Source organism: Ursus maritimus, unplaced genomic scaffold, assembly GCF_017311325.1.
Source record: "Ursus maritimus isolate PB19 unplaced genomic scaffold, ASM1731132v1 scaffold_4, whole genome shotgun sequence".
Classification (NCBI taxonomy): Eukaryota; Metazoa; Chordata; class Mammalia; order Carnivora; family Ursidae; genus Ursus; species Ursus maritimus.
Genome location: NW_024426552.1, coordinates 42,462,210 through 42,477,030, shown reverse-complemented (window position 1 = coordinate 42,477,030; position 14,821 = coordinate 42,462,210). Strand labels below are relative to the sequence as shown.

At 33.8% G+C, this 14,821-nt stretch overlaps 1 non-coding gene across 1 annotated transcript; it reads right to left on the bottom strand.

Moving 5' to 3' along the window:
- Positions 1-8,622: 8,622 nt before the first annotated feature.
- Positions 8,623-8,730, bottom strand: LOC121100598. The gene has a single exon (XR_005832345.1). It is a non-coding gene; the product is annotated as a U6 spliceosomal RNA (small nuclear RNA).
- Positions 8,731-14,821: the final 6,091 nt, after the last annotated feature.

Here is a 14,821-nt window from a genome sequence, read left to right as displayed (position 1 = left end):
ACAGGTAGACATAGACAGATATTGTGAGGAGTCATCCAATACACCTTGACTTCTTTTCAAGATATGCTAATAATCTCTCTTCAATCTTCTCATAAGCAATTGTGAATGACCTAAAACCCAAATCTGGTCTTTTAGAGAAAACATCAGAGTAAAGTTTCACATCCTTGTGGAAAGAACTCCATCAGGTATTGATAGCAATAAGGCAGTGATAACTAAAGGAATTTGTTCTTGGATTCATCTCTCTCAATTAAAGAGGCATAAATAATACTCAGAGTACTGGAAAATTGTCCCCACTTCTAGAACCCAAGCAGAGATTCTTACTCCCATCCCTTGAAAGCAAATGGCCTTCAAAAGGAAACCACCTCCACCCAAGGTCCTTGGGACAAGATCATAGATTGTGCTTTGACCTGCATTCTTTATTTATTTTCGTATTTTATTTTCTCTAAAAATGGTCTCAGGAAATTTTAAATCTTTTTATGTATAAGGCTTCTAACTTAATACCATATTTGCCTCCTTAGTCACTCTTTGCTTGAGTTTACTAACTGACTATAATCACTCAAGTACTGGCTAAAGCATATAGCCAAGCTGGATTTGATCCATTAACCTTTAAGACACACAGAGTTTCTCTCAATTCCAGCTCTCTGTAATGTATCATTAATGTCCTGGGTATCTAGACTAAACCATTACATAACACTTTATCTATCTATCCTCTATCTATCTATCTATCTATCTATCTATCTATCTATCTATCTATCTTTCTATTATCTATCTCTATCATCTATCTATGTATTTTTTTAAAGATTTTATTTTATTTATTTATTTTAGAGAGAGAGAGTGCATGAGCAGAGGGGAAAGAATCTCAAGCAGACTCCATGATGAGCACAGAGCCCTTCATGGGACTCCATCCTATGACCCTGAGATCAAGATCTGATCCAACACCAAGTTGGACACCTAGCTGACTAAGCTACTCAGGGACCCCCTTTAAGTGACACTTTAGATGGAGAATACCACAAATGAGATTTTCTGGGTATGGATTTGGTTGTTTATATGATTATCCTCAGTATACCACCAAATTAAAATCCTCTAGCTTTACTTTGTGCTTTAGTTGGGGGCTCATTGCTGGAGAGTTTTACTTAATGTTCCCTTTTTATCCTTTACTTTAGGCTTTCCTTACGAGCTCACTCTTCAGAAAGATTCTCTCTTCTTTCTCTTGTCTTGCCACTAGTGGTAGACTGCTATTGCATGCTTCCTGGTGCTTGCTAGGCATTTTGGGGTAAGGTGTTTTCTGTTTCATTCAGCCTCAGATGTATTTACAGCCCATGTCTCTTGAGTCTTGGCAAAGGGGCTCTAGTTTACCCTGCATCTATACAATGGTTGAATACCTGGTCCAAAGTATCTGGTCCAAAGAGGGTTTCCTGCCCCTTCCAAGCAGCAGAAGTATTTTGTTTTATCCTCCTATCTGTCAGTCAAATAGATCTTTCCACACTGCTTTTAGGGTGACAGAGTTTGCTGACTCATGCTTTAAGGCTCTGTAGGGAAAATGTTAGTGAAGGATACGAGCTGTAGCTTGTTCTTTACCCCGCAGTGGCTGATGGTATTTTCTCCCAGGTCTGCACCAAGAAGGAGGATTTCTAAGTTTCTTCTAAGTGGTGAGGTTTGTGGAGAGGAGGCTGTGAGTGAGTATGAATTTCCCTTTTGTCTGTGCCTCCAAGGGTTTCTAAAGCCTCACACTAGCCTGCCTTCAACCTTTAGCAATTTGTTAACAATTTTGGCTGCATTGTTCTTACCAGCTTTTATGGTGCCTTCCATCTCTTCCTCCAATGCTCTACCCCAGATGAGTAAATGCTTGCCTCCCACCTCTCCTTGACAGAATATGGCCTTTATTTCAATTTCTGGATAGATTTCTTCCTAGGACTTTAACTCTTTAATGAGTTAAGGAAAAGTTATGATTTTGTTGAGTATCTAAATTTGTTTTATGTGTAGTGGGAGAAAGGCTCTTTCTAGTGCTCAATTATTATTTTTAATAATATTAGCTGACAATTTTTAGGTCTCTCTTCAAAATGTTTTAAAAACAATAAATGCACATTATCTTATTTGGAAACTTATTTTAATCAGTAGTTTGCTACTCATATTCTCATTTCTCAATATAAAAACAAGTTTTTTGAAATCTCCTGTTTGTGAATCTGTAGGGTTAATGATCAGTGGCAAATTCTGCTATTCCCCCCATAATATGGGAAAGATTCATTGTGAAAGAGCAGAGAAGATAGGGGAATGAGCATGAATATAGATGCTTAAAGAAATAACAGTTTTAGAGACTATTACATTTGAAGGTTGTGTACCTGGAGTTGAATCCTTTAAAATTATGCAAGACACATTTTCTTTAGAAATCTTTCCATACCTCTAGAGATGAAACAACTGATTTTGGAGAGTTATGAGTTAATTAATGCAAAGGTTGAGCCAAACATCTGTCACATCATTAATTTTGAATAAATATTTGCAATTTTTATTATTAAGAAAACCAGTGCAGTAGTGGATTAGAATGTCAAGTATGGAGAAGATGAAATGGTGAAATAACATAATTATGCAGCGTTCTGATGATATAGATTGATTTAATTACATAGTTCAACACAACTGGAGAGATAATTGTCAAATTATCATTACAATTTTTTGTATCTTCTGAAGTATCAGAATAGGTTCATGGCAAATAAATGATACTTGATGTTACCAGAAGTTATCAAAGACAAATATAGTCAATGTTTCTCACTGAAGTGATGTTTATGTTTTCTGAGTAACAGGTTGCAGAAAAATAAATAATGTTGCTTTTTGAAAATTAAGGATCCTGAACTCTGTACTTGTTTTACTAAGAGACTATTCCATTTATTCATAAGTATTGGACAGATGGATACCTTCAAAGGACTAAAATATTTTAAAGTTCTTCTTCTTTCATGCATGTATTCAAGCAATTACTTAACTGAATCCCTGAAATGATAATTATAAATGATGAAAAAATTGACCTTAGGGTAGGTGATGTTATGAAAAACCATAAAACTATTTTCCACCTTTATATGACTCTTATAATTGAATCAATTTTGAAGAAGTAGACATCTCAGAATATTCATGAATAAGTTAACTGCAAAATATGCATTTAAATTAAAAAATAATAATATATAATTGATAGAATTGTGAAGTACATCCATCTAAATGTTCACATAAGTCTTTCCAAAACTGTGATTTTAATACGGACATAATACGTTTATGATCCAGTTCACTTGTTTAATGAGATAATTTCTGGAGTATGTGATTAGGGATGCATCACTGGTATTTAAAAGGCTGCTTGGGGCGCCTGGGTGGCATAGCGGTTAAGCATCTGCCTTCGGCTCAGGGCGTGATCCGGCGTTATGGGATCGAGCCCCACATCAGGCTCCTCCGCTATGAGCCTGCTTCTTCCTCTCCCACTCCCCCTGCCTGTGTTCCCTCTCTCTCGCTGGCTGTCTCTATCTCTGTCAAATAAATGAATAATAAAAAAAATAAAAAAATAAATAAAAAAATAAAAGGCTGCTTATCTTTCCCAAACACTTAATTTTAATGACCCAATGGCCTTTCCATAAATAGCTATAAGAATCTCAGCTATATGTTGTTCTAAATTATCAACTACTTGTGTCTCCTCCTTCTTATATTAAAATCTAAGTTTATGATAAGCCAGTTCATTTAGTCACCCCAGTTACAGTCCTCAAGTTTTTTTGGACAACTACTGTCCTTCACCATTGCAACATACATATCTAATAAGGCATTAACTTCTATTAATTTTTACTACCTGGATATTTTTCATAGGTCATTATTCTTCATTCACCCACCATTGAATTAAATCATACCCGTAACAATCTTATTTGACATACTGAAACAAATATGTTTGCTATGTGGTCTCCTTGCTCTAGAATGTATTATTATTCAATAAATCCAAAAAGCATGATTACATTCTTATGCCTTTGAATTGCTATGTGATAAGAAGAGAATGAACAATCCCACTATAGATGTAACTAGTCTTGTAAGCGTTTCTGCCTTTCACAGATTAATTTATTTCCTACATTTTCTGTTTTTGTTGTATTTGGTATACATTTCTATTTTAACAGTTCTAGTTCATATTACGTTGAGAGAGAAATTTTCCTTGTTTTCATCCTCAGTGCAGAAAAAGTAACTAATAAAAGTAATCATTCTTTTTTATTCATTCAATTTTATTTTATTTTGTTTTATTTTATTTTATTATTTTATTCTTTAAAGTATTTATTTAAATTCTAGTTAGCTAACATACTATGTAATATTGGTTTCAGGAGTAGAATTTAGTGATTCATCACTTACATATAACACATAGTGCTCATCACAAGCGGCCTCCTTAATACCCATCATTCATTTAACCCATCCCCTTGCCCACCTGCCCTCCAGCAATCCTCTGTTTGTTCTATATTGTTGTCTATTTTATGATTTGCCTCTCTCTTTTTTTCCTTCCACATGTTCATGTGTTTTGTTTCTTAAATTCCACATGAGTGAAATCATATATTTGTCTTTGTCTGACTGACTTATTTCACTTAGCATAATACACTCTAGCTCCATCTACATTGTTCTGCTCTTTTATCTTTTCTAAAAAATGAAATGGAAATATTGTTATAAATAGTGATTTTCAGTGAATGTCAAAAATATTAATGAGTCATTTTCAGACCAACAGGCTTCAATGTGAATATACATAATCATTAATAAGAATATATTTTATTATACATGCATACTTTAATCTATTATTAATAGAAAATATTTAGATTTCACACCTTAATTTGTATATGTTCATACTTTAAGACAAAGATTGACAAACTAGAGCCCACAGACCAAATATAGCTCACCTCCTGTTTTTTAAATAAAGCTTCATATAACCATTCTGCTTTCATGCACAGTTGGGTAGGTGGAATGGAGACATTTGACCCACAAAGTGTAAAAATATTTGTTAGTTAGCTTTTTACAGAACAATTGTAATGACCCTTGATCTATAATATTGTTTTGGAAACTAAGGTAAAAAAAAACTGAGTGATTCCTTGAGGAAATGGGGATAAGTTTTAATTTTTCATTTGCAGTGTTGGATTTTTACAAAAGAAGCTCTTATTTATTTATTTATTTATTTATTTTTCCGAATGATAACTTCCTAAAAGTCACTTTCCATTAGGATTTTCAGGGCAGACAGAAACATGTTAAACATGGGTTTAGTTCAGTTTGTTTTCAAGAGTTTTTTAAGAAGAGCTCAACATTGTCTCTGAATGTACTCAAGCAATCTCAAAAAAGACAATAAATCTTAAATGTTATCCCCTAATAATATAGTGGGTAAATCAATTTCTACAGAATGATAAGTATATAGACACACACACATAAACTCACATACATAAACACACACACACACACATTCAGGCACATACTTTCCCTATCAACAATGAGCCCTAAGCAAGTTTTCCTGTCTGTATTCTTGCCTTTTACTCAGGTATTCATGACATCCCACAAAAGCATAGCATCCCAAAAGAAATGGGAAAGCTAAATCAAACTTGATACAAAACCAATGATCTCCATCCATGGAGCATTTAATTTTCAAGACAGAAAAAAAGTGGTGGTAATTTCTTAGTTAAGATTTAGAGGACCCCCCCCATCTGAATTCAACTCCAAACTTTCAAGTTTAATGCAAATGTGGGTATCTAAAATTCTACGAGTTTAAGTGGTTTTGAGTTCTGTAATGAAAAGTTTGAGCATTGTTCTCAAAGGAAACACTTCCTGGCAGAGCTTCAAGGAAAGAATATGTGATTGCAGGGAGATTAGAAATTCTTATTGCATTAGGTTTTCATCACTCTGTGGGATAGGCCTGTTGTCAGTGCTATGTCAAGAAGAGTGACAGATCTGTATCCACAGCTTTTGTGAAAGCCTAAATGTACGAGGCTCTATACTTTTAACATAGTAATATGTAACTTTCTTAGGCAACAAATACAATAGCAATATCAAAACCCAATTTTTTTACCCATTTTTTATTCTGTCATAGTTAAAATATATAGTATGTTTATTTATTATCATTTAAATAAACATTGGCTACTCTCAATTTTATTAAAGAAGTTGGTGAATATAAATAGAATACCAAGCAATTTTTTCTATCTTGGTGATTTTTTAAAAATGGAAACACTCTCAAAATTGACCCATTAGCAAACAAGGCAGTATAAATGATGCAGTGATATTCTTATGACTGCTGTCCTATCTTTAATTTGGGGGAGTCTAAATTGAAGGCATATATCCCATATGTTTTCACAATGAATGAAAATATTTATGTATGTAACTAAGTGTAGTTTCCTTATCATACAGTAGTATTAAACAATAAGTCCATCCATTTTTATGTGGAAAACACTTTTGGCTGTTTTATTATTGTAAAAGAGATGATAGTTAACATCTCTAATATGCAGAAACTCAGTTTTCTTAATATTTCTTTCTATTTGATTAATTTTATAGGTTCCAAGTTTATGGAATAAATACATTCAAGGTATCAATACATTTTCATTCATGTCATTTTTATTAATATAGTGTGCTTATTGATCTTAAGTAAAGTTTACTAATAAAGAACACACAAAGATACTATGAACATTTCATTTCAATGTTGAGAGACCCTACAAGAAAAGTGGCACATAAACCATTGTGTCAAGGGGGAAAGCTGGGGTTTAGCCTACAATGTATCCAGGGCTTATGCTTTTCTGATTCTCAGGTTATGTCCCGGCTGAAGTAATGTGTAATGGGTTGGCTTCCAGTGAAATTATGGTATGTATTACCAACTCACCTTACCTTTTTCTCTATCAAAGAATTACTTATATGAGTATTTTCCAAGTATGGCGGAGGGATAAATTTGAGGGAGGTGTTAAGAAGAGAAAACATGCTTACTATTTGGAATTTCATTGTCTCTGTAACTTCTAATTAACTTGATTCTTCTAACTCTGATAGATGTTTGATTGGTAAGGCTTACAATTATGAAAAACAAAGATGGCAGGAAAGGTAAAGAGGTTATATTTGTTCAATATTTGATAAGGAATCTGTACACATCTGAACAAGGGTATGAAACAACACAAAACATGAAAACAAGTGTTGCCATTAATAATGGAAGATTAGCTGAATTCATCCAAAAGAAAAGTATTCTGATAAATTATTGGGTTATGGAAAAAACAAAATTGGGCTTCTGAGTTGTACTTGCACAATACACATGCCTGGAGAACCTGAAACACCAAAAAGAAAGAGAAAGTCGGGGTGCCTGGGTGGCTCAGTCCTTAAGTGTCTGCCTTCGGCTCACGGCGTGATCCCAGCGTTCTGGGATTGAGCCCTACATCAGACTCCTCCACTGGGAGCCTGCTTCTTCCTCTCCCACTCCCCCTGCTTGTGTTCCCTCTCTCGCTGGCTGTCTCTCTGTCAAATAAATAAAATAAAATCTTTAAAAAAAAAAAAGAGAAAGTCTACAATTATGAAAATAAAGTATAAAACATAAATTATGGAACTTGAATTGCTGATTCAAATATTATTCGTATTTGAATGGTTTCAATACATGTTAACAAATTCTTCTTGCAAAATACTATACTGATCACATTCCAATCATCAGTGAGAGATGATCGTTTCCAAAACATGGTATACACTACCTCAATTAATTTTTAAAATTTTTTCATCTATTTTTTCTTCCATGTTTTGAGATATGATTGACTTATCATTGTATATTGTGTTAAATGCTAATATATTAAAATTATCTTTGTATACTTTCATATACATTGTCTTTTCTTTTTTTAAAATCTATTCATATATATTTTTCATCAGGATATTGATATTTAGCCACTGATTTGCAATAATTTTTATTTGTAAAAATAGTTTTTATTTTTATGTATATTTATTTTATGAGTAATTAATTAATTAATATAAATAAAATTGTTTTTAAAATTCTGTGGTAGAGAAGTCAAATAGAAAATAATGTTGCCTCTACACATATTAATTAGTTTTAATTTTGGCTGCATATACCAGAAGTAACTCCAAGTAACAGTGATTGTAAGGAGATAGTTTAATTTCTCTGCCATATATGAAAGTACTGACACTGACATGAAGGCATGGTGGCTGCACATGTTTGTAAGAGACTTAGACTAAATCCAATTGTCTGTTGTGTCATTTAAAGACCATGACCTATGCTTTGTTGATTCAAGATGTCCTTTGAGGCTCTACATTAATAACTTGGTGCTTGGTGCATTCAATTTCTTGATTTTTGCATACTTTGTATAAACTATTTGGTCACACTATATTTTCTTTATATATAAAGTTGCAATCACATGTGTGGTGCGGGGGGGAGGGCAGGATTCACAGAAAGCAGGATTTTTGCATACTTTGTATAAACTATTTGGTCACACTATATTTTCTTTATATATAAAGTTGCAATCACATGTGTGGTGCGGGGGGGAGGGCAGGATTCACAGAAAGCAGTGTGGAGATGGGCAGCATGAGCCTGACTTCACACCACTGGGTAATTTCTTTCTTTCTTTCTTTCTTTCTTTCTTTCTTTCTTTCTTTCTTTCTTTCTCTTTTCTTTCCTTTCTTTTTTTAATGGAATGCTTCACAAATTTGCATGTCATCCTTGCATGGGGGGCCATGCCAATCTTCTCTCTAGCATTCCAATTTTAGTGTGTGTGCTGCCAAAGTGAGCACACCACTGGGTAATTTCTATTGTCAAATGCTGTTCTTCATGAGGTGGCATTTAAAATGTGACAGAGGCCAATCCATGGGCTCCTAGGACCCTGGGCTGGCAGTGCCTCTGGGAAAAACAACCCTCTGTTTCATGCTGGAGCAGAAGAGGTGGAAGCCCAGGCCTGTAAAGTGTGAGAAGGTGACCTGTTTTGTCTAATAAGTACATCTGGGATGCATCTTCTGAGCCCCAACCCAAAGCTTTTACTCCCCTAATGTCGGTGCTTCTGCATCTCACGCATACAACTGGTTGTCTGTCCTCCCCCATCATTTCATTGCCCTCCCACCCTAGACCTGAGGTAGGTCAGCACGTAAAGGGATGAGCAGGAAGCTTTGGTTTATAGTTGTAATTCTTTGGTCAAGTAAATTAGACAATGCCAAGAGCTATGAGTTTCATCCTTGTAGAAAATGTGGGCCTTAAAAGCTGAGAGAGTCACTGTTAGAGGGCTTTGTTGAGGAAATAAAAGATAGTATTTATAAAAACAAACAAACAAATAAATAAATAAGATTGTGATCAATTTGCTAATATTAGGTAGGCTCTCAAGTGAGAGTAGCCCACTTAAGGACTTTAATCTAAGGGGATGAGGTGGCAGGGAACCTATACTAACATTAAATATCTTTTCTAACCCACCAGAGTGATCTCATGCCATATTTAAAAATATATATATCTTCCCCCATGTTGGAAAGCTGACCTTTCTTCTAAGTTTAATGTCTTGTTCAATATCTCTCCTGTTCTTGTATAAGTTGTCTCTTGAAGTCCAGTTCCATAAATCTAGTCTATCTATACACATCCCCACTGCTTTGTTTCTGGCTCCCCAAGTCCAATCTTGAATCAGGAATTTCCCAGGGCAAATGTACTCTTGTTCTTCTACCATACTTTCCTGAGTTAATTAGGATTGTAGGTAGACTTTTTATCCAGCTCCTTTTGTTCGTTAAATTTTTTTTAAGATTTTTATTTATTCATTCGACAGAGAGAGAGACAGCCAGTGAGAGAGGGAACACAATCAGGAGGAGTGGGAGAGGAAGAAGCAGGCTCCCAGTGGGAAAGGCTGACGTGGAGCTCGATCCCAGAACGCCAGGATCATGCCCTGAGCCAAAGGCAGATGCTTAACGACTGAGCCACCCAGACGCCCCCTAAATCTTGATACTTAAAACTCAGACTAAGGAGCAAACACTGAATTAATGTACCCATAAAAACTCAGCTTTTAAAAATCTAGTTGTCTCATTATGTTTCTAAAATTTATTTAAAGACTTAATTGATTTATTTCTTCTCTGTGGGTACTTTGGTATGATCTTCTTCATGGGCCAAAACAATTGTCATGAAAGCACTGAAGGCCATTAATTTGAGGAGGGAAGTGAGGAAGGAGATGGGATGGAAAAAATAAAATTTGCTGTAATTTCTCTAAATTCCTTTTTAAAAAGATGTATTATTTATTTATTTATTTATTTGAGAGAGACGGAGTGAGAGACAGAGCACAAGCAGGGGGAGAGACATAGGGAGAAGCAGCCTCCCTGCTGAGCAGGAAGCCCAACGTGGGGCTTAATCCCAGGACCCTGGAATCATGACCTGAGCCCAAGGCAGATGTTTAACTGACTGAACCACCAGGTGCCCCTCTAAATTATTTTTTAATGTTTTAAAACAAATGTTAGATTGCTAGCTTTTTCTTAATCATTGGTAACTTCTTTATGGTGAGGAGAAGCCTGGGTATAAAAAATCAGTATTCAATCCAAATTATTCTGAAATCTCACTCTAAATTTGGATAATATTTCAATAGAAATTTTCAGTACTATTTTTGGTGTCTTATTTTCCTCTTCTTTCTAGATAATTTTAGTGGAAAGCTAGAATTAGTTGCATTGGGGATTGCTAAGCAGTTTCATAAAAGAAAACAATACAGAAAGTTAATGAACATTCTGATAAATGCCTATGTATCCCTTCTAAAAGTAGCAAACATTTATTTCATATTTAATTTTGCAAAGTTAAATGCCTATAATCCCACTATTTTAAATATTTTTCTTTTAAAACAATTTGAAAATCAACCTCTTTATATGCATTGGTGTTAAGGTTTCTGATAGAAAAGAGTCTATATAGTTATTATGTGATAAGTAATTGAAAAGGAATCCTGATAATCACTGAGAATGTAATAAATGTTATTGTATTGAATAACATGAAAAGGACAAATGTGAATTTGAGATTTAATATAAATAATATACATTCAGATATTTGGATAAGATTAGGCATACTTATATTTTCATTTGCAAGTAATACTGTAAAAAAATTGTTTTGTAGTTCATGCATTTATAAATGCATTATTGGAATAAGACATTAGGTATGTAAGAAATTGTTATATTGCAAGTAATGAATCATGGAACATTACATCAAAAACTAGGGATGTACTGTATGGTGACTAACATAACATAATAAAAAATTATTATAAAAAAGAAATTGTTATATTATTTATATTCCCTTTAAAATATTTTTTGAGGTTTATTTTGGATTTATTTTTATAATGGAGCTTTTTAAAAATTTTTATATTTAAATAAACTCTACACCCAATGTGGGGCCCAAACCCACAACCCCAAGATCAAGAGCAGCACACTCCACTGACTGAGCCAGCCAGTGTCCCTTTATAATGGAGCTTTTTATTGATTGTACATTAAAATAAGACTTAGGCACATTTGGATAATAGTTAAGAAAGCATTGTGGACTCACCTGAGCATTAAGGAATTTAAATCAAATCCTATACCTTCATGGATTAGATGAGTATACAGTAAATATATATCTTGCAATCTTATAATTTTTATGACTATTTTGGGATTATACATACTGCCTCTCTTAAAATAGAAACCAAGTAAAATGAAAGTATCATTGTCTTTGGCATTTATAAAGAGCACAGGATGAGTTGGAAAATATAGAGAAATCTTTGGTGAATTTTCTTAATACTCAAATACCATCTTCAATTTCAATATTTTCTAAAGATTTATTTATTTATTTATTTATTTATTTATTTATTTGAGAGTGGGGAGGGGTAGGAGAGAGAGAGAAAGAGAATCACAAGCAGACTCTCTGCTGAGTGTGGAGCCTGGAGCGCGACACTGAGCTCAATCTCATGACCCAGAGATCATGACCTGATCCAAAACGAAGAGTCGGATACTTAGCTGACTCAGCCACCCAGGTGCCCCTTCAACTTCAATATTTTATGATTACCTGAAACAGTATTGACCATTATTTTTTATCCTAATATGACATGACATACATAAATGAGTGAGTTATCACTCAACTGAATCTGTGAATTGTGATCTGTGAATCTTTAGCAGAGAGCTAAACTCACCAATTTTAACCCCAATCACAATTGTTTTCTGCAATTTCTATTTTTCAGTTATGTAATCCTATTCACCCATGCTCAAAACCCAAACCAAGGATATGTTTTAAACTGTTTCTTTTTCTTTAGCACTAAAAATAATTTGTATTCCATCCAAAATTTTCTTATAACTAACCCTTTCTTGCTATTTGATTGGTAATTCCTTTAGTCTAGGATTTCACAATCCCACATTGATAACTTCATAACAGCCTCTTAATCTCTACCTAATTATAGATGTTCTGCCTTGCCAGCTCTTTTATAATTCCGAAGGTCGGAAGTCTAAAATAGTCAGCAGGATCGAATTTCCTCCCTAGGCTCTAGAGGAGAATACGTTCCATTGCCTTTTCTAGCTTCTAGAGTCTGCCTGCCTTCTTTGGTTTGTGGTCCCTTCCTTTATCTCTAAAGGAATTAGACTAGCATCTTCTAAATTCTCTCTCTTTTTCTGCTTCTGTTGTCATAACATTTTTTCTCCAGTTATGACCTTGTCTCTTATTACAATGACCCATGTGATCACATTGGGCCTACACCAATAATCTTAGATAATTTTCCTATCTCAACATCCTTTAGCTAATCACATCCAATTGCAAAGTCTTTTTTTGACATGTAAGATAACATATACAGGTTCTCAGGATTTTTCAGGACATCATTTAGGGGTAAGGACATTATACAACCTAGGACAAAGAATCATTCCTTACATAGAGGATAAAGTCTAATCTTATTATAATACTGAAACAGGGTTATATCTTGGTATATTCATTGCATAGTTCTATGTATACGCCCCTTTTCTTCTTCTCTGTCACTTTTATACTGAGACATATTTTTCAATAAAATAAGAATTCAAAAAATCTATCCATTTTAGTACCAAAATAGTAGACTTTTCATTGGGATCATTTTTCTCCTTTCGGTAATTAAAATAAGTTATTCCTTGGAAAAGTAGGTAAGACAAACCAAAATGGCCACCAGAAACAGTGGGAGAAGGAGGATAAGGGCAAGGATATCAATTTCAGAAGAAAAAGAGATGAATGGAAGGAACTCAGAAGATGACTTGTTTCTGAGTTTTGCCTGCACTTTACTCCACCAATTCATCATTTTTCAAACACCAATTGGTCCAGAACCCTGGATTACCGTAAATTCTCCTAAAACAAGGTGAGGGTTTTTGAATACCTTGTGTGTATGTGGTTGCATGAAGAGTCACACTGAATGTGAACCATGACAGAATTAGACTAATCCTTGGGAAACTCCCTTATAAATAGCAACAATGATGGACAGGATTGATAAGTACAGTATCATTCAAGGTTCTTCTTAACCCAGTGCACTTTTTGATTTTATACCCCAGTATTTTCCCACCCAAATACTCTATTCCAACAATAGTGTTATGTAATAGTTCTGCAATGGTAGAAATACTCATTTTTTTTAAATATACACATTTCCTCTGTCCAAATTATTTTTTTCCTTTTTGTCTGCCTATCTCCAATATGTCCTCCTACAAGACTGCCTATAAGTTCAATCTTCTCCTTGAACACTTCCCTGACATTACAGTTTGAATTTTTTTTCTAAAATGACTTGTCAATAATATAAAATAAAAAATAAAATAAAAATTAAAATAATAAAATAAAATGACTTGTTAACTTATCCATACTCAACCCAACTATTTCATAACTAGAACGAGTAGAGAGGACACAGTGGAATATTTCTCAATGTAAAAATTAAACATATTTTATCTCATCTTTACTCTACCTGGATGCCCCCAATGAGAGCATTAATAAAATTGTTTATATATTTAAATGCCATGTTATATAAATGCCTGTCTTCATAATAAATTGAAATTTTAGATCAATAAACATTATGGTACTATTTGTTTAAGATCACTTGTAGTGACAGAAAAATAATTAAAATGACATTTGCTTGGTTATAATGATGGCTGAGGGAATTACAAGAGATCAAGTTATGACGAAAAGTTAAAGTTAAAATGATACAGCTAAAAATGCTAGAGTTGACATAACACTAAATAATAAAAAATTGACATTGTGCTTTTTACTATAACTTTAATCATATTAATATTTGGAAGGGTGGGCTTTAACATCATTCTTAAATTCTTCATCGGAAAAAAATTAATTTTTATTTCCAGGGAGATACATACATATAATAGTTTAAAATTATTTACTTGCTAGTCACACTAGAAAAAATATTATCTAGAATCTTCTCATTAGAAGACCATGTGCATAAAACTAGCTACCTTTAAGTTATTTCTTTCCATTTAGCCCAGTTTTTCTTTCCATACACTTGCTGACTCTGTTAATGGACTGTTGTTTTCCTAATTACTAAATCTTAAGGTAAGCCTTATATTTGGCTATCTGTTCATACCTGGTCATCAAATCCTGCTCATACTGGTGCATAACAAACCCCTGGCCTTCCTTTGCCGTTCATCTCTTTTCTTCTTAAAGCGAGTCCTTACTGCCCTTGGCTTAAATTAATTTGATATCAAGCAATCAAATTCCAGATGTCTAGTTATAATTCTCTTATAACTATACTGTAATCCAAAGTTTTCTTATAAATTCATTGAATTTTCTTTCTGACATCAAGTCAAATGATAACATTTGCCTAACCTAAAATATTCTGTGATTACTAGTTGTCTTACCAAAAATCCAAAATCTACAACTGAAGGTCTTTATAATGTTTTCATAAAATCTACCCAA